The sequence below is a fragment of the Phyllobates terribilis genome, unplaced genomic scaffold, assembly GCF_046119375.1.
Source record: "Phyllobates terribilis strain yellow unplaced genomic scaffold, ASM4611937v1 Scaffold_734__1_contigs__length_741531, whole genome shotgun sequence".
NCBI lineage: Eukaryota > Metazoa > Chordata > Amphibia > Anura > Dendrobatidae > Phyllobates > Phyllobates terribilis.
Genome location: NW_027363494.1, coordinates 690,195 through 706,653, shown reverse-complemented (window position 1 = coordinate 706,653; position 16,459 = coordinate 690,195). Strand labels below are relative to the sequence as shown.

General features: G+C 45.4%; 13 non-coding genes across 13 annotated transcripts; all 13 read right to left on the bottom strand.

Moving 5' to 3' along the window:
• Nucleotides 1-7: 7 nt before the first annotated feature.
• LOC141237797 (U2 spliceosomal RNA) lies at nt 8-198 on the bottom strand. The gene has a single exon (XR_012303322.1). It is a non-coding gene; the product is annotated as a U2 spliceosomal RNA (small nuclear RNA).
• Nucleotides 199-1,321: 1,123 nt separating this feature from the next.
• On the bottom strand, nt 1,322-1,512 carry LOC141237796 (U2 spliceosomal RNA). Its single transcript, XR_012303321.1, has one exon. It is a non-coding gene; the product is annotated as a U2 spliceosomal RNA (small nuclear RNA).
• A 1,120-nt stretch (nt 1,513-2,632) lies between these two features.
• LOC141237795 (U2 spliceosomal RNA) lies at nt 2,633-2,823 on the bottom strand. The gene has a single exon (XR_012303320.1). It is a non-coding gene; the product is annotated as a U2 spliceosomal RNA (small nuclear RNA).
• A 1,128-nt stretch (nt 2,824-3,951) lies between these two features.
• LOC141237932 (U2 spliceosomal RNA) lies at nt 3,952-4,142 on the bottom strand. The gene has a single exon (XR_012303452.1). It is a non-coding gene; the product is annotated as a U2 spliceosomal RNA (small nuclear RNA).
• Nucleotides 4,143-5,265: 1,123 nt separating this feature from the next.
• Nucleotides 5,266-5,456, bottom strand: LOC141237793 (U2 spliceosomal RNA). Its single transcript, XR_012303318.1, has one exon. It is a non-coding gene; the product is annotated as a U2 spliceosomal RNA (small nuclear RNA).
• A 1,124-nt stretch (nt 5,457-6,580) lies between these two features.
• LOC141237931 (U2 spliceosomal RNA) lies at nt 6,581-6,771 on the bottom strand. Its single transcript, XR_012303451.1, has one exon. It is a non-coding gene; the product is annotated as a U2 spliceosomal RNA (small nuclear RNA).
• Nucleotides 6,772-7,893: 1,122 nt separating this feature from the next.
• LOC141237792 (U2 spliceosomal RNA) lies at nt 7,894-8,084 on the bottom strand. Its single transcript, XR_012303317.1, has one exon. It is a non-coding gene; the product is annotated as a U2 spliceosomal RNA (small nuclear RNA).
• Nucleotides 8,085-9,206: 1,122 nt separating this feature from the next.
• LOC141237791 (U2 spliceosomal RNA) lies at nt 9,207-9,397 on the bottom strand. Its single transcript, XR_012303316.1, has one exon. It is a non-coding gene; the product is annotated as a U2 spliceosomal RNA (small nuclear RNA).
• A 1,121-nt stretch (nt 9,398-10,518) lies between these two features.
• LOC141237789 (U2 spliceosomal RNA) lies at nt 10,519-10,709 on the bottom strand. The gene has a single exon (XR_012303315.1). It is a non-coding gene; the product is annotated as a U2 spliceosomal RNA (small nuclear RNA).
• A 1,123-nt stretch (nt 10,710-11,832) lies between these two features.
• On the bottom strand, nt 11,833-12,023 carry LOC141237788 (U2 spliceosomal RNA). The gene has a single exon (XR_012303314.1). It is a non-coding gene; the product is annotated as a U2 spliceosomal RNA (small nuclear RNA).
• A 1,122-nt stretch (nt 12,024-13,145) lies between these two features.
• Nucleotides 13,146-13,336, bottom strand: LOC141237787 (U2 spliceosomal RNA). Its single transcript, XR_012303313.1, has one exon. It is a non-coding gene; the product is annotated as a U2 spliceosomal RNA (small nuclear RNA).
• Nucleotides 13,337-14,456: 1,120 nt separating this feature from the next.
• On the bottom strand, nt 14,457-14,647 carry LOC141237786 (U2 spliceosomal RNA). Its single transcript, XR_012303312.1, has one exon. It is a non-coding gene; the product is annotated as a U2 spliceosomal RNA (small nuclear RNA).
• Nucleotides 14,648-15,769: 1,122 nt separating this feature from the next.
• On the bottom strand, nt 15,770-15,960 carry LOC141237785 (U2 spliceosomal RNA). The gene has a single exon (XR_012303311.1). It is a non-coding gene; the product is annotated as a U2 spliceosomal RNA (small nuclear RNA).
• Between the last annotated feature and the right edge of the window lie 499 nt (nt 15,961-16,459).

The following is a 16,459-nucleotide window of genomic DNA, read 5'->3' as shown; positions in this document are numbered from 1 at the left end:
ATTAAAGAAGGGGTGCACCGGTCCTGGAGATACTGCAATACCAGGTCAATGCGTGGAGTGGACAGAGCAAGCTCTTTTTCCATCTCCCTGTTCTAAAAATCCATTTAATATATGGTCCCCAGATAGGGGACGTATCAGATATTAAACTGATAAGAACAGATACTACACTTGATCTTAGCCAAAAGGCCGAGAAGCGATAACCAGAATTGGTTTCCGACTACGGTGCCACCCAAGGATTCTGAAAAGTCCATTTGTGGAGATGGCCACCTGGACTCCCGTTAAGAAGACATGCTGTCAACCACTAGATCCCTCACATGCCTGCACTTTTCGGCTTGCTGCTGCTGCAATCCACGCGTTTTAGATCTGCATAACTCCACCTCTTTTAGCACAGTACCCTCAACCCCCGGCTGTTCCCACCCGCCTCAACACCGTTGGAAGGGAGGAGAACCAATTAAGGCGGGGGGGGGGGGGTGGAACGAGCAGCTGTCTACCCTTAGCAGGAGGGTTGCTGATTAATTACCTCTCCTGCTGCTGCTGCTGCTGGCTGTCCAGCAGCAGACTGAAGGTGGCTGCTGCTGTGCGCAGGTATATAAAGGCTCAGAGCCTATTATGACACGCGCAGCCAGCGTTCCATTGCCACATTCCGTCTACTGCAGGCGGGATACCTGGATGGCTGAATGTCACTGAGAAGCTCACAGAGACCGCCATAAGCAACAGTTTAAAAGAATGCCACAGACTAATCAACCAAACTTTTTGGGTTGGTTTCTCTTTTATAGTCTGCAGGCATTAAATGAAAGAAGTCAGTGTTCCAGCAGAGGGAGACAACGTTTCAGAAAAGGCATTGTAGCAAACCAAAAAAGAAATTTTAAGCGCAGCAGAGTAACCAGCTCACATACCTGTTAGCTCAGGTGAGTTTAAAAGGCTGCTGTTGATAACAAGGGCATTTGCTAAATAGATGGTGTGTGTGCAACAATATACTGAAAGGTCAATTATATTGTGCAGCTTATCTCACCACCTGTAGTTATTTAGGTGAAAGCTCCAAAATGCTTGCCTAATATGTCTGTTTATCCAAAAGGAAGTATAGAGGGAGAGCTAGATAGATAGCATTGCATTACATTACATTACATGGCAATGCAATGCACAGTTGCTGAAGTTGAACCAAAATGAGCTTGTCATCTGGCTTCTGCAACTTTTAACATGAAAAATCCAATGAGGAGAAGAAAAGCAAAGCCAAAGAGTCCATCCCAAAATCCGACAAACAAGCAAAATGAACAAAAAGCATTGAATTCAATTCTTTCTGATTTTAGAAACTGCATTAAAGAAGGGGTGCACCGGTCCTGGAGATACTGCAATACCAGGTCAATGCGTGGAGTGGACAGAGCAAGCTCTTTTTCCATCTCCCTGTTCTAAAAATCCATTTAATATATGGTCCCCAGATAGGGGACGTATCAGATATTAAACTGATAAGAACAGATACTACACTTGATCTTAGCCAAAAGGCCGAGAAGCGATAACCAGAATTGGTTTCCGACTACGGTGCCACCCAAGGATTCTGAAAAGTCCATTTGTGGAGATGGCCACCTGGACTCCCGTTAAGAAGACATGCTGTCAACCTCTAGATCCCTCACATGCCTGCACTTTTCGGCTTGCTGCTGCTGCAATCCACGCGTTTTAGATCTGCATAACTCCACCTCTTTTAGCACAGTACCCTCAACCCCCGGCTGTTCCCACCCGCCTCAACACCGTTGGAAGGGAGGAGAACCAATTAAGGCGGGGGGGGGGTGGAACGAGCAGCTGTCTACCCTTAGCAGGAGGGTTGCTGATTAATTACCTCTCCTGCTGCTGCTGCTGCTGGCTGTCCAGCAGCAGACTGAAGGTGGCTGCTGCTGTGCGCAGGTATATAAAGGCTCAGAGCCTATTATGACACGCGCAGCCAGCGTTCCATTGCCACATTCCGTCTACTGCAGGCGGGATACCTGGATGGCTGAATGTCACTGAGAAGCTCACAGAGACCGCCATAAGCAACAGTTTAAAAGAATGCCACAGACTAATCAACCAAACTTTTTGGGTTGGTTTCTCTTTTATAGTCTGCAGGCATTAAATGAAAGAAGTCAGTGTTCCAGCAGAGGGAGACAACGTTTCAGAAAAGGCATTGTAGCAAACCAAAAAAGAAATTTTAAGCGCAGCAGAGTAACCAGCTCACATACCTGTTAGCTCAGGTGAGTTTAAAAGGCTGCTGTTGATAACAAGGGCATTTGCTAAATAGATGGTGTGTGTGCAACAATATACTGAAAGGTCAATTATATTGTGCAGCTTATCTCACCACCTGTAGTTATTTAGGTGAAAGCTCCAAAATGCTTGCCTAATATGTCTGTTTATCCAAAAGGAAGTATAGAGGGAGAGCTAGATAGATAGCATTGCATTACATTACATTACATGGCAATGCAATGCACAGTTGCTGAAGTTGAACCAAAATGAGCTTGTCATCTGGCTTCTGCAACTTTTAACATGAAAAATCCAATGAGGAGAAGAAAAGCAAAGCCAAAGAGTCCATCCCAAAATCCGACAAACAAGCAAAATGAACAAAAAGCATTGAATTCAATTCTTTCTGATTTTAGAAACTGCATTAAAGAAGGGGTGCACCGGTCCTGGAGATACTGCAATACCAGGTCAATGCGTGGAGTGGACAGAGCAAGCTCTTTTTCCATCTCCCTGTTCTAAAAATCCATTTAATATATGGTCCCCAGATAGGGGACGTATCAGATATTAAACTGATAAGAACAGATACTACACTTGATCTTAGCCAAAAGGCCGAGAAGCGATAACCAGAATTGGTTTCCGACTACGGTGCCACCCAAGGATTCTGAAAAGTCCATTTGTGGAGATGGCCACCTGGACTCCCGTTAAGAAGACATGCTGTCAACCTCTAGATCCCTCACATGCCTGCACTTTTCGGCTTGCTGCTGCTGCAATCCACGCGTTTTAGATCTGCATAACTCCACCTCTTTTAGCACAGTACCCTCAACCCCCGGCTGTTCCCACCCGCCTCAACACCGTTGGAAGGGAAGAGAACGAATTAAGGCGGGGGGGGGGGGGGGTGGAACGAGCAGCTGTCTACCCTTAGCAGGAGGGTTGCTGATTAATTACCTCTCCTGCTGCTGCTGCTGCTGCTGGCTGTCCAGCAGCAGACTGAAGGTGGCTGCTGCTGTGCGCAGGTATATAAAGGCTCAGAGCCTATTATGACACGCGCAGCCAGCGTTCCATTGCCACATTCCGTCTACTGCAGGCGGGATACCTGGATGGCTGAATGTCACTGAGAAGCTCACAGAGACCGCCATAAGCAACAGTTTAAAAGAATGCCACAGACTAATCAACCAAACTTTTTGGGTTGGTTTCTCTTTTATAGTCTGCAGGCATTAAATGAAAGAAGTCAGTGTTCCAGCAGAGGGAGACAACGTTTCAGAAAAGGCATTGTAGCAAACCAAAAAAGAAATTTTAAGCGCAGCAGAGTAACCAGCTCACATACCTGTTAGCTCAGGTGAGTTTAAAAGGCTGCTGTTGATAACAAGGGCATTTGCTAAATAGATGGTGTGTGTGCAACAATATACTGAAAGGTCAATTATATTGTGCAGCTTATCTCACCACCTGTAGTTATTTAGGTGAAAGCTCCAAAATGCTTGCCTAATATGTCTGTTTATCCAAAAGGAAGTATAGAGGGAGAGCTAGATAGATAGCATTGCATTACATTACATTACATGGCAATGCAATGCACAGTTGCTGAAGTTGAAACAAAATGAGCTTGTCATCTGGCTTCTGCAACTTTTAACATGAAAAATCCAATGAGGAGAAGAAAAGCAAAGCCAAAGAGTCCATCCCAAAATCCGACAAACAAGCAAAATGAACAAAAAGCATTGAATTCAATTCTTTCTGATTTTAGAAATTGCATTAAAGAAGGGGTGCACCGGTCCTGGAGATACTGCAATACCAGGTCAATGCGTGGAGTGGACAGAGCAAGCTCTTTTTCCATCTCCCTGTTCTAAAAATCCATTTAATATATGGTTCCCATTTAGGGGACGTATCAGATATTAAACTGATAAGAACAGATACTACACTTGATCTTAGCCAAAAGGCCGAGAAGCGATAACCAGAATTGGTTTCCGACTACGGTGCCACCCAAGGATTCTGAAAAGTCCATTTGTGGAGATGGCCACCTGGACTCCCGTTAAGAAGACATGCTGTCAACCTCTAGATCCCTCACATGCCTGCACTTTTCGGCTTGCTGCTGCTGCAATCCACGCGTTTTAGATCTGCATAACTCCACCTCTTTTAGCACAGTACCCTCAACCCCCGGCTGTTCCCACCCGCCTCAACACCGTTGGAAGGGAGGAGAACCAATTAAGGCGGGGGGGGGGTGGAACGAGCAGCTGTCTACCCTTAGCAGGAGGGTTGCTGATTAATTACCTCTCCTGCTGCTGCTGCTGCTGCTGGCTGTCCAGCAGCAGACTGAAGGTGGCTGCTGCTGTGCGCAGGTATATAAAGGCTCAGAGCCTATTATGACACGCGCAGCCAGCGTTCCATTGCCACATTCCGTCTACTGCAGGCGGGATACCTGGATGGCTGAATGTCACTGAGAAGCTCACAGAGACCGCCATAAGCAACAGTTTAAAAGAATGCCACAGACTAATCAACCAAACTTTTTGGGTTGGTTTCTCTTTTATAGTCTGCAGGCATTAAATGAAAGAAGTCAGTGTTCCAGCAGAGGGAGACAACGTTTCAGAAAAGGCATTGTAGCAAACCAAAAAAGAAATTTTAAGCGCAGCAGAGTAACCAGCTCACATACCTGTTAGCTCAGGTGAGTTTAAAAGGCTGCTGTTGATAACAAGGGCATTTGCTAAATAGATGGTGTGTGTGCAACAATATACTGAAAGGTCAATTATATTGTGCAGCTTATCTCACCACCTGTAGTTATTTAGGTGAAAGCTCCAAAATGCTTGCCTAATATGTCTGTTTATCCAAAAGGAAGTATAGAGGGAGAGCTAGATAGATAGCATTGCATTACATTACATTACATGGCAATGCAATGCACAGTTGCTGAAGTTGAACCAAAATGAGCTTGTCATCTGGCTTCTGCAACTTTTAACATGAAAAATCCAATGAGGAGAAGAAAAGCAAAGCCAAAGAGTCCATCCCAAAATCCGACAAACAAGCAAAATGAACAAAAAGCATTGAATTCAATTCTTTCTGATTTTAGAAACTGCATTAAAGAAGGGGTGCACCGGTCCTGGAGATACTGCAATACCAGGTCAATGCGTGGAGTGGACAGAGCAAGCTCTTTTTCCATCTCCCTGTTCTAAAAATCCATTTAATATATGGTCCCCAGATAGGGGACGTATCAGATATTAAACTGATAAGAACAGATACTACACTTGATCTTAGCCAAAAGGCCGAGAAGCGATAACCAGAATTGGTTTCCGACTACGGTGCCACCCAAGGATTCTGAAAAGTCCATTTGTGGAGATGGCCACCTGGACTCCCGTTAAGAAGACATGCTGTCAACCTCTAGATCCCTCACATGCCTGCACTTTTCGGCTTGCTGCTGCTGCAATCCACGCGTTTTAGATCTGCATAACTCCACCTCTTTTAGCACAGTACCCTCAACCCCCGGCTGTTCCCACCCGCCTCAACACCGTTGGAAGGGAGGAGAACCAATTAAGGCGGGGGGGGTGGTGGAACGAGCAGCTGTCTACCCTTAGCAGGAGGGTTGCTGATTAATTACCTCTCCTGCTGCTGCTGCTGCTGCTGGCTGTCCAGCAGCAGACTGAAGGTGGCTGCTGCTGTGCGCAGGTATATAAAGGCTCAGAGCCTATTATGACACGCGCAGCCAGCGTTCCATTGCCACATTCCGTCTACTGCAGGCGGGATACCTGGATGGCTGAATGTCACTGAGAAGCTCACAGAGACCGCCATAAGCAACAGTTTAAAAGAATGCCACAGACTAATCAACCAAACTTTTTGGGTTGGTTTCTCTTTTATAGTCTGCAGGCATTAAATGAAAGAAGTCAGTGTTCCAGCAGAGGGAGACAACGTTTCAGAAAAGGCATTGTAGCAAACCAAAAAAGAAATTTTAAGCGCAGCAGAGTAACCAGCTCACATACCTGTTAGCTCAGGTGAGTTTAAAAGGCTGCTGTTGATAACAAGGGCATTTGCTAAATAGATGGTGTGTGTGCAACAATATACTGAAAGGTCAATTATATTGTGCAGCTTATCTCACCACCTGTAGTTATTTAGGTGAAAGCTCCAAAATGCTTGCCTAATATGTCTGTTTATCCAAAAGGAAGTATAGAGGGAGAGCTAGATAGATAGCATTGCATTACATTACATTACATGGCAATGCAATGCACAGTTGCTGAAGTTGAACCAAAATGAGCTTGTCATCTGGCTTCTGCAACTTTTAACATGAAAAATCCAATGAGGAGAAGAAAAGCAAAGCCAAAGAGTCCATCCCAAAATCCGACAAACAAGCAAAATGAACAAAAAGCATTGAATTCAATTCTTTCTGATTTTAGAAACTGCATTAAAGAAGGGGTGCACCGGTCCTGGAGATACTGCAATACCAGGTCAATGCGTGGAGTGGACAGAGCAAGCTCTTTTTCCATCTCCCTGTTCTAAAAATCCATTTAATATATGGTTCCCATTTAGGGGACGTATCAGATATTAAACTGATAAGAACAGATACTACACTTGATCTTAGCCAAAAGGCCGAGAAGCGATAACCAGAATTGGTTTCCGACTACGGTGCCACCCAAGGATTCTGAAAAGTCCATTTGTGGAGATGGCCACCTGGACTCCCGTTAAGAAGACATGCTGTCAACCTCTAGATCCCTCACATGCCTGCACTTTTCGGCTTGCTGCTGCTGCAATCCACGCGTTTTAGATCTGCATAACTCCACCTCTTTTAGCACAGTACCCTCAACCCCCGGCTGTTCCCACCCGCCTCAACACCGTTGGAAGGGAGGAGAGCCAATTAAGGCGGGGGGGGGGGGTGGAACGAGCAGCTGTCTACCCTTAGCAGGAGGGTTGCTGATTAATTACCTCTCCTGCTGCTGCTGCTGCTGGCTGTCCAGCAGCAGACTGAAGGTGGCTGCTGCTGTGCGCAGGTATATAAAGGCTCAGAGCCTATTATGACACGCGCAGCCAGCGTTCCATTGCCACATTCCGTCTACTGCAGGCGGGATACCTGGATGGCTGAATGTCACTGAGAAGCTCACAGAGACCGCCATAAGCAACAGTTTAAAAGAATGCCACAGACTAATCAACCAAACTTTTTGGGTTGGTTTCTCTTTTATAGTCTGCAGGCATTAAATGAAAGAAGTCAGTGTTCCAGCAGAGGGAGACAACGTTTCAGAAAAGGCATTGTAGCAAACCAAAAAAGAAATTTTAAGCGCAGCAGAGTAACCAGCTCACATACCTGTTAGCTCAGGTGAGTTTAAAAGGCTGCTGTTGATAACAAGGGCATTTGCTAAATAGATGGTGTGTGTGCAACAATATACTGAAAGGTCAATTATATTGTGCAGCTTATCTCACCACCTGTAGTTATTTAGGTGAAAGCTCCAAAATGCTTGCCTAATATGTCTGTTTATCCAAAAGGAAGTATAGAGGGAGAGCTAGATAGATAGCATTGCATTACATTACATTACATGGCAATGCAATGCACAGTTGCTGAAGTTGAACCAAAATGAGCTTGTCATCTGGCTTCTGCAACTTTTAACATGAAAAATCCAATGAGGAGAAGAAAAGCAAAGCCAAAGAGTCCATCCCAAAATCCGACAAACAAGCAAAATGAACAAAAAGCATTGAATTCAATTCTTTCTGATTTTAGAAACTGCATTAAAGAAGGGGTGCACCGGTCCTGGAGATACTGCAATACCAGGTCAATGCGTGGAGTGGACAGAGCAAGCTCTTTTTCCATCTCCCTGTTCTAAAAATCCATTTAATATATGGTCCCCAGATAGGGGACGTATCAGATATTAAACTGATAAGAACAGATACTACACTTGATCTTAGCCAAAAGGCCGAGAAGCGATAACCAGAATTGGTTTCCGACTACGGTGCCACCCAAGGATTCTGAAAAGTCCATTTGTGGAGATGGCCACCTGGACTCCCGTTAAGAAGACATGCTGTCAACCTCTAGATCCCTCACATGCCTGCACTTTTCAGCTTGCTGCTGCTGCAATCCACGCGTTTTAGATCTGCATAACTCCACCTCTTTTAGCACAGTACCCTCAACCCCCGGCTGTTCCCACCCGCCTCAACACCGTTGGAAGGGAGGAGAACCAATTAAGGCGGGGGGGGGGGGTGGAACGAGCAGCTGTCTACCCTTAGCAGGAGGGTTGCTGATTAATTTCCTCTCCTGCTGCTGCTGCTGCTGGCTGTCCAGCAGCAGACTGAAGGTGGCTGCTGCTGTGCGCAGGTATATAAAGGCTCAGAGCCTATTATGACACGCGCAGCCAGCGTTCCATTGCCACATTCCGTCTACTGCAGGCGGGATACCTGGATGGCTGAATGTCACTGAGAAGCTCACAGAGACCGCCATAAGCAACAGTTTAAAAGAATGCCACAGACTAATCAACCAAACTTTTTGGGTTGGTTTCTCTTTTATAGTCTGCAGGCATTAAATGAAAGAAGTCAGTGTTCCAGCAGAGGGAGACAACGTTTCAGAAAAGGCATTGTAGCAAACCAAAAAAGAAATTTTAAGCGCAGCAGAGTAACCAGCTCACATACCTGTTAGCTCAGGTGAGTTTAAAAGGCTGCTGTTGATAACAAGGGCATTTGCTAAATAGATGGTGTGTGTGCAACAATATACTGAAAGGTCAATTATATTGTGCAGCTTATCTCACCACCTGTAGTTATTTAGGTGAAAGCTCCAAAATGCTTGCCTAATATGTCTGTTTATCCAAAAGGAAGTATAGAGGGAGAGCTAGATAGATAGCATTGCATTACATTACATTACATGGCAATGCAATGCACAGTTGCTGAAGTTGAACCAAAATGAGCTTGTCATCTGGCTTCTGCAACTTTTAACATGAAAAATCCAATGAGGAGAAGAAAAGCAAAGCCAAAGAGTCCATCCCAAAATCCGACAAACAAGCAAAATGAACAAAAAGCATTGAATTCAATTCTTTCTGATTTTAGAAACTGCATTAAAGAAGGGGTGCACCGGTCCTGGAGATACTGCAATACCAGGTCAATGCGTGGAGTGGACAGAGCAAGCTCTTTTTCCATCTCCCTGTTCTAAAAATCCATTTAATATATGGTCCCCAGATAGGGGACGTATCAGATATTAAACTGATAAGAACAGATACTACACTTGATCTTAGCCAAAAGGCCGAGAAGCGATAACCAGAATTGGTTTCCGACTACGGTGCCACCCAAGGATTCTGAAAAGTCCATTTGTGGAGATGGCCACCTGGACTCCCGTTAAGAAGACATGCTGTCAACCTCTAGATCCCTCACATGCCTGCACTTTTCGGCTTGCTGCTGCTGCAATCCACGCGTTTTCGATCTGCATAACTCCACCTCTTTTAGCACAGTACCCTCAACCCCCGGCTGTTCCCACCCGCCTCAACACCGTTGGAAGGGAGGAGAACCAATTAAGGCGGGGGGGGGGGTGGAACGAGCAGCTGTCTACCCTTAGCAGGAGGGTTGCTGATTAATTACCTCTCCTGCTGCTGCTGCTGCTGGCTGTCCAGCAGCAGACTGAAGGTGGCTGCTGCTGTGCGCAGGTATATAAAGGCTCAGAGCCTATTATGACACGCGCAGCCAGCGTTCCATTGCCACATTCCGTCTACTGCAGGCGGGATACCTGGATGGCTGAATGTCACTGAGAAGCTCACAGAGACCGCCATAAGCAACAGTTTAAAAGAATGCCACAGACTAATCAACCAAACTTTTTGGGTTGGTTTCTCTTTTATAGTCTGCAGGCATTAAATGAAAGAAGTCAGTGTTCCAGCAGAGGGAGACAACGTTTCAGAAAAGGCATTGTAGCAAACCAAAAAAGAAATTTTAAGCGCAGCAGAGTAACCAGCTCACATACCTGTTAGCTCAGGTGAGTTTAAAAGGCTGCTGTTGATAACAAGGGCATTTGCTAAATAGATGGTGTGTGTGCAACAATATACTGAAAGGTCAATTATATTGTGCAGCTTATCTCACCACCTGTAGTTATTTAGGTGAAAGCTCCAAAATGCTTGCCTAATATGTCTGTTTATCCAAAAGGAAGTATAGAGGGAGAGCTAGATAGATAGCATTGCATTACATTACATTACATGGCAATGCAATGCACAGTTGCTGAAGTTGAACCAAAATGAGCTTGTCATCTGGCTTCTGCAACTTTTAACATGAAAAATCCAATGAGGAGAAGAAAAGCAAAGCCAAAGAGTCCATCCCAAAATCCGACAAACAAGCAAAATGAACAAAAAGCATTGAATTCAATTCTTTCTGATTTTAGAAACTGCATTAAAGAAGGGGTGCACCGGTCCTGGAGATACTGCAATACCAGGTCAATGCGTGGAGTGGACAGAGCAAGCTCTTTTTCCATCTCCCTGTTCTAAAAATCCATTTAATATATGGTCCCCAGATAGGGGACGTATCAGATATTAAACTGATAAGAACAGATACTACACTTGATCTTAGCCAAAAGGCCGAGAAGCGATAACCAGAATTGGTTTCCGACTACGGTGCCACCCAAGGATTCTGAAAAGTCCATTTGTGGAGATGGCCACCTGGACTCCCGTTAAGAAGACATGCTGTCAACCTCTAGATCCCTCACATGCCTGCACTTTTCGGCTTGCTGCTGCTGCAATCCACGCGTTTTAGATCTGCATAACTCCACCTCTTTTAGCACAGTACCCTCAACCCCCGGCTGTTCCCACCCGCCTCAACACAGTTGGAAGGGAGGAGAACCAATTAAGGCGGGGGGGGGGGGGTGGAACGAGCAGCTGTCTACCCTTAGCAGGAGGGTTGCTGATTAATTACCTCTCCTGCTGCTGCTGCTGCTGGCTGTCCAGCAGCAGACTGAAGGTGGCTGCTGCTGTGCGCAGGAATATAAAGGCTCAGAGCCTATTATGACACGCGCAGCCAGCGTTCCATTGCCACATTCCGTCTACTGCAGGCGGGATACCTGGATGGCTGAATGTCACTGAGAAGCTCACAGAGACCGCCATAAGCAACAGTTTAAAAGAATGCCACAGACTAATCAACCAAACTTTTTGGGTTGGTTTCTCTTTTATAGTCTGCAGGCATTAAATGAAAGAAGTCAGTGTTCCAGCAGAGGGAGACAACGTTTCAGAAAAGGCATTGTAGCAAACCAAAAAAGAAATTTTAAGCGCAGCAGAGTAACCAGCTCACATACCTGTTAGCTCAGGTGAGTTTAAAAGGCTGCTGTTGATAACAAGGGCATTTGCTAAATAGATGGTGTGTGTGCAACAATATACTGAAAGGTCAATTATATTGTGCAGCTTATCTCACCACCTGTAGTTATTTAGGTGAAAGCTCCAAAATGCTTGCCTAATATGTCTGTTTATCCAAAAGGAAGTATAGAGGGAGAGCTAGATAGATAGCATTGCATTACATTACATTACATGGCAATGCAATGCACAGTTGCTGAAGTTGAACCAAAATGAGCTTGTCATCTGGCTTCTGCAACTTTTAACATGAAAAATCCAATGAGGAGAAGAAAAGCAAAGCCAAAGAGTCCATCCCAAAATCCGACAAACAAGCAAAATGAACAAAAAGCATTGAATTCAATTCTTTCTGATTTTAGAAACTGCATTAAAGAAGGGGTGCACCGGTCCTGGAGATACTGCAATACCAGGTCAATGCGTGGAGTGGACAGAGCAAGCTCTTTTTCCATCTCCCTGTTCTAAAAATCCATTTAATATATGGTCCCCAGATAGGGGACGTATCAGATATTAAACTGATAAGAACAGATACTACACTTGATCTTAGCCAAAAGGCCGAGAAGCGATAACCAGAATTGGTTTCCGACTACGGTGCCACCCAAGGATTCTGAAAAGTCCATTTGTGGAGATGGCCACCTGGACTCCCGTTAAGAAGACATGCTGTCAACCTCTAGATCCCTCACATGCCTGCACTTTTCGGCTTGCTGCTGCTGCAATCCACGCGTTTTAGATCTGCATAACTCCACCTCTTTTAGCACAGTACCCTCAACCCCCGGCTGTTCCCACCCGCCTCAACACCGTTGGAAGGGAGGAGAACCAATTAAGGCGGGGGTGGGGGGTGGAACGAGCAGCTGTCTACCCTTAGCAGGAGGGTTGCTGATTAATTACCTCTCCTGCTGCTGCTGCTGCTGGCTGTCCAGCAGCAGACTGAAGGTGGCTGCTGCTGTGCGCAGGAATATAAAGGCTCAGAGCCTATTATGACACGCGCAGCCAGCGTTCCATTGCCACATTCCGTCTACTGCAGGCGGGATACCTGGATGGCTGAATGTCACTGAGAAGCTCACAGAGACCGCCATAAGCAACAGTTTAAAAGAATGCCACAGACTAATCAACCAAACTTTTTGGGTTGGTTTCTCTTTTATAGTCTGCAGGCATTAAATGAAAGAAGTCAGTGTTCCAGCAGAGGGAGACAACGTTTCAGAAAAGGCATTGTAGCAAACCAAAAAAGAAATTTTAAGCGCAGCAGAGTAACCAGCTCACATACCTGTTAGCTCAGGTGAGTTTAAAAGGCTGCTGTTGATAACAAGGGCATTTGCTAAATAGATGGTGTGTGTGCAACAATATACTGAAAGGTCAATTATATTGTGCAGCTTATCTCACCACCTGTAGTTATTTAGGTGAAAGCTCCAAAATGCTTGCCTAATATGTCTGTTTATCCAAAAGGAAGTATAGAGGGAGAGCTAGATAGATAGCATTGCATTACATTACATTACATGGCAATGCAATGCACAGTTGCTGAAGTTGAACCAAAATGAGCTTGTCATCTGGCTTCTGCAACTTTTAACATGAAAAATCCAATGAGGAGAAGAAAAGCAAAGCCAAAGAGTCCATCCCAAAATCCGACAAACAAGCAAAATGAACAAAAAGCATTGAATTCAATTCTTTCTGATTTTAGAAACTGCATTAAAGAAGGGGTGCACCGGTCCTGGAGATACTGCAATACCAGGTCAATGCGTGGAGTGGACAGAGCAAGCTCTTTTTCCATCTCCCTGTTCTAAAAATCCATTTAATATATGGTCCCCAGATAGGGGACGTATCAGATATTAAACTGATAAGAACAGATACTACACTTGATCTTAGCCAAAAGGCCGAGAAGCGATAACCAGAATTGGTTTCCGACTACGGTGCCACCCAAGGATTCTGAAAAGTCCATTTGTGGAGATGGCCACCTGGACTCCCGTTAAGAAGACATGCTGTCAACCTCTAGATCCCTCACATGCCTGCACTTTTCGGCTTGCTGCTGCTGCAATCCACGCGTTTTAGATCTGCATAACTCCACCTCTTTTAGCACAGTACCCTCAACCCCCGGCTGTTCCCACCCGCCTCAACACCGTTGGAAGGGAGGAGAACCAATTAAGGCGGGGGGGGGGTGGAACGAGCAGCTGTCTACCCTTAGCAGGAGGGTTGCTGATTAATTACCTCTCCTGCTGCTGCTGCTGCTGGCTGTCCAGCAGCAGACTGAAGGTGGCTGCTGCTGTGCGCAGGTATATAAAGGCTCAGAGCCTATTATGACACGCGCAGCCAGCGTTCCATTGCCACATTCCGTCTACTGCAGGCGGGATACCTGGATGGCTGAATGTCACTGAGAAGCTCACAGAGACCGCCATAAGTAACAGTTTAAAAGAATGCCACAGACTAATCAACCAAACTTTTTGGGTTGGTTTCTCTTTTATAGTCTGCAGGCATTAAATGAAAGAAGTCAGTGTTCCAGCAGAGGGAGACAACGTTTCAGAAAAGGCATTGTAGCAAACCAAAAAAGAAATTTTAAGCGCAGCAGAGTAACCAGCTCACATACCTGTTAGCTCAGGTGAGTTTAAAAGGCTGCTGTTGATAACAAGGGCATTTGCTAAATAGATGGTGTGTGTGCAACAATATACTGAAAGGTCAATTATATTGTGCAGCTTATCTCACCACCTGTAGTTATTTAGGTGAAAGCTCCAAAATGCTTGCCTAATATGTCTGTTTATCCAAAAGGAAGTATAGAGGGAGAGCTAGATAGATAGCATTGCATTACATTACATTACATGGCAATGCAATGCACAGTTGCTGAAGTTGAACCAAAATGAGCTTGTCATCTGGCTTCTGCAACTTTTAACATGAAAAATCCAATGAGGAGAAGAAAAGCAAAGCCAAAGAGTCCATCCCAAAATCCGACAAACAAGCAAAATGAACAAAAAGCATTGAATTCAATTCTTTCTGATTTTAGAAACTGCATTAAAGAAGGGGTGCACCGGTCCTGGAGATACTGCAATACCAGGTCAATGCGTGGAGTGGACAGAGCAAGCTCTTTTTCCATCTCCCTGTTCTAAAAATCCATTTAATATATGGTCCCCAGATAGGGGACGTATCAGATATTAAACTGATAAGAACAGATACTACACTTGATCTTAGCCAAAAGGCCGAGAAGCGATAACCAGAATTGGTTTCCGACTACGGTGCCACCCAAGGATTCTGAAAAGTCCATTTGTGGAGATGGCCACCTGGACTCCCGTTAAGAAGACATGCTGTCAACCTCTAGATCCCTCACATGCCTGCACTTTTCGGCTTGCTGCTGCTGCAATCCACGCGTTTTAGATCTGCATAACTCCACCTCTTTTAGCACAGTACCCTCAACCCCCGGCTGTTCCCACCCGCCTCAACACCGTTGGAAGGGAGGAGAACCAATTAAGGCGGGGGTGGGGGGTGGAACGAGCAGCTGTCTACCCTTAGCAGGAGGGTTGCTGATTAATTACCTCTCCTGCTGCTGCTGCTGCTGGCTGTCCAGCAGCAGACTGAAGGTGGCTGCTGCTGTGCGCAGGTATATAAAGGCTCAGAGCCTATTATGACACGCGCAGCCAGCGTTCCATTGCCACATTCCGTCTACTGCAGGCGGGATACCTGGATGGCTGAATGTCACTGAGAAGCTCACAGAGACCGCCATAAGCAACAGTTTAAAAGAATGCCACAGACTAATCAACCAAACTTTTTGGGTTGGTTTCTCTTTTATAGTCTGCAGGCATTAAATGAAAGAAGTCAGTGTTCCAGCAGAGGGAGACAACGTTTCAGAAAAGGCATTGTAGCAAACCAAAAAAGAAATTTTAAGCGCAGCAGAGTAACCAGCTCACATACCTGTTAGCTCAGGTGAGTTTAAAAGGCTGCTGTTGATAACAAGGGCATTTGCTAAATAGATGGTGTGTGTGCAACAATATACTGAAAGGTCAATTATATTGTGCAGCTTATCTCACCACCTGTAGTTATTTAGGTGAAAGCTCCAAAATGCTTGCCTAATATGTCTGTTTATCCAAAAGGAAGTATAGAGGGAGAGCTAGATAGATAGCATTGCATTACATTACATTACATGGCAATGCAATGCACAGTTGCTGAAGTTGAACCAAAATGAGCTTGTCATCTGGCTTCTGCAACTTTTAACATGAAAAATCCAATGAGGAGAAGAAAAGCAAAGCCAAAGAGTCCATCCCAAAATCCGACAAACAAGCAAAATGAACAAAAAGCATTGAATTCAATTCTTTCTGATTTTAGAAACTGCATTAAAGAAGGGGTGCACCGGTCCTGGAGATACTGCAATACCAGGTCAATGCGTGGAGTGGACAGAGCAAGCTCTTTTTCCATCTCCCTGTTCTAAAAATCCATTTAATATATGGTCCCCAGATAGGGGACGTATCAGATATTAAACTGATAAGAACAGATACTACACTTGATCTTAGCCAAAAGGCCGAGAAGCGATAACCAGAATTGGTTTCCGACTACGGTGCCACCCAAGGATTCTGAAAAGTCCATTTGTGGAGATGGCCACCTGGACTCCCGTTAAGAAGACATGCTGTCAACCTCTAGATCCCTCACATGCCTGCACTTTTCGGCTTGCTGCTGCTGCAATCCACGCGTTTTAGATCTGCATAACTCCACCTCTTTTAGCACAGTACCCTCAACCCCCGGCTGTTCCCACCCGCCTCAACACCGTTGGAAGGGAGGAGAACCAATTAAGGCGGGGGGGGGGTGGAACGAGCAGCTGTCTACCCTTAGCAGGAGGGTTGCTGATTAATTACCTCTCCTGCTGCTGCTGCTGCTGGCTGTCCAGCAGCAGACTGAAGGTGGCTGCTGCTGTGCGCAGGTATATAAAGGCTCAGAGCCTATTATGACACGCGCAGCCAGCGTTCCATTGCCACATTCCGTCTACTGCAGGCGGGATACCTGGATGGCTGAATGTCACTGAGAAGCTCACAGAG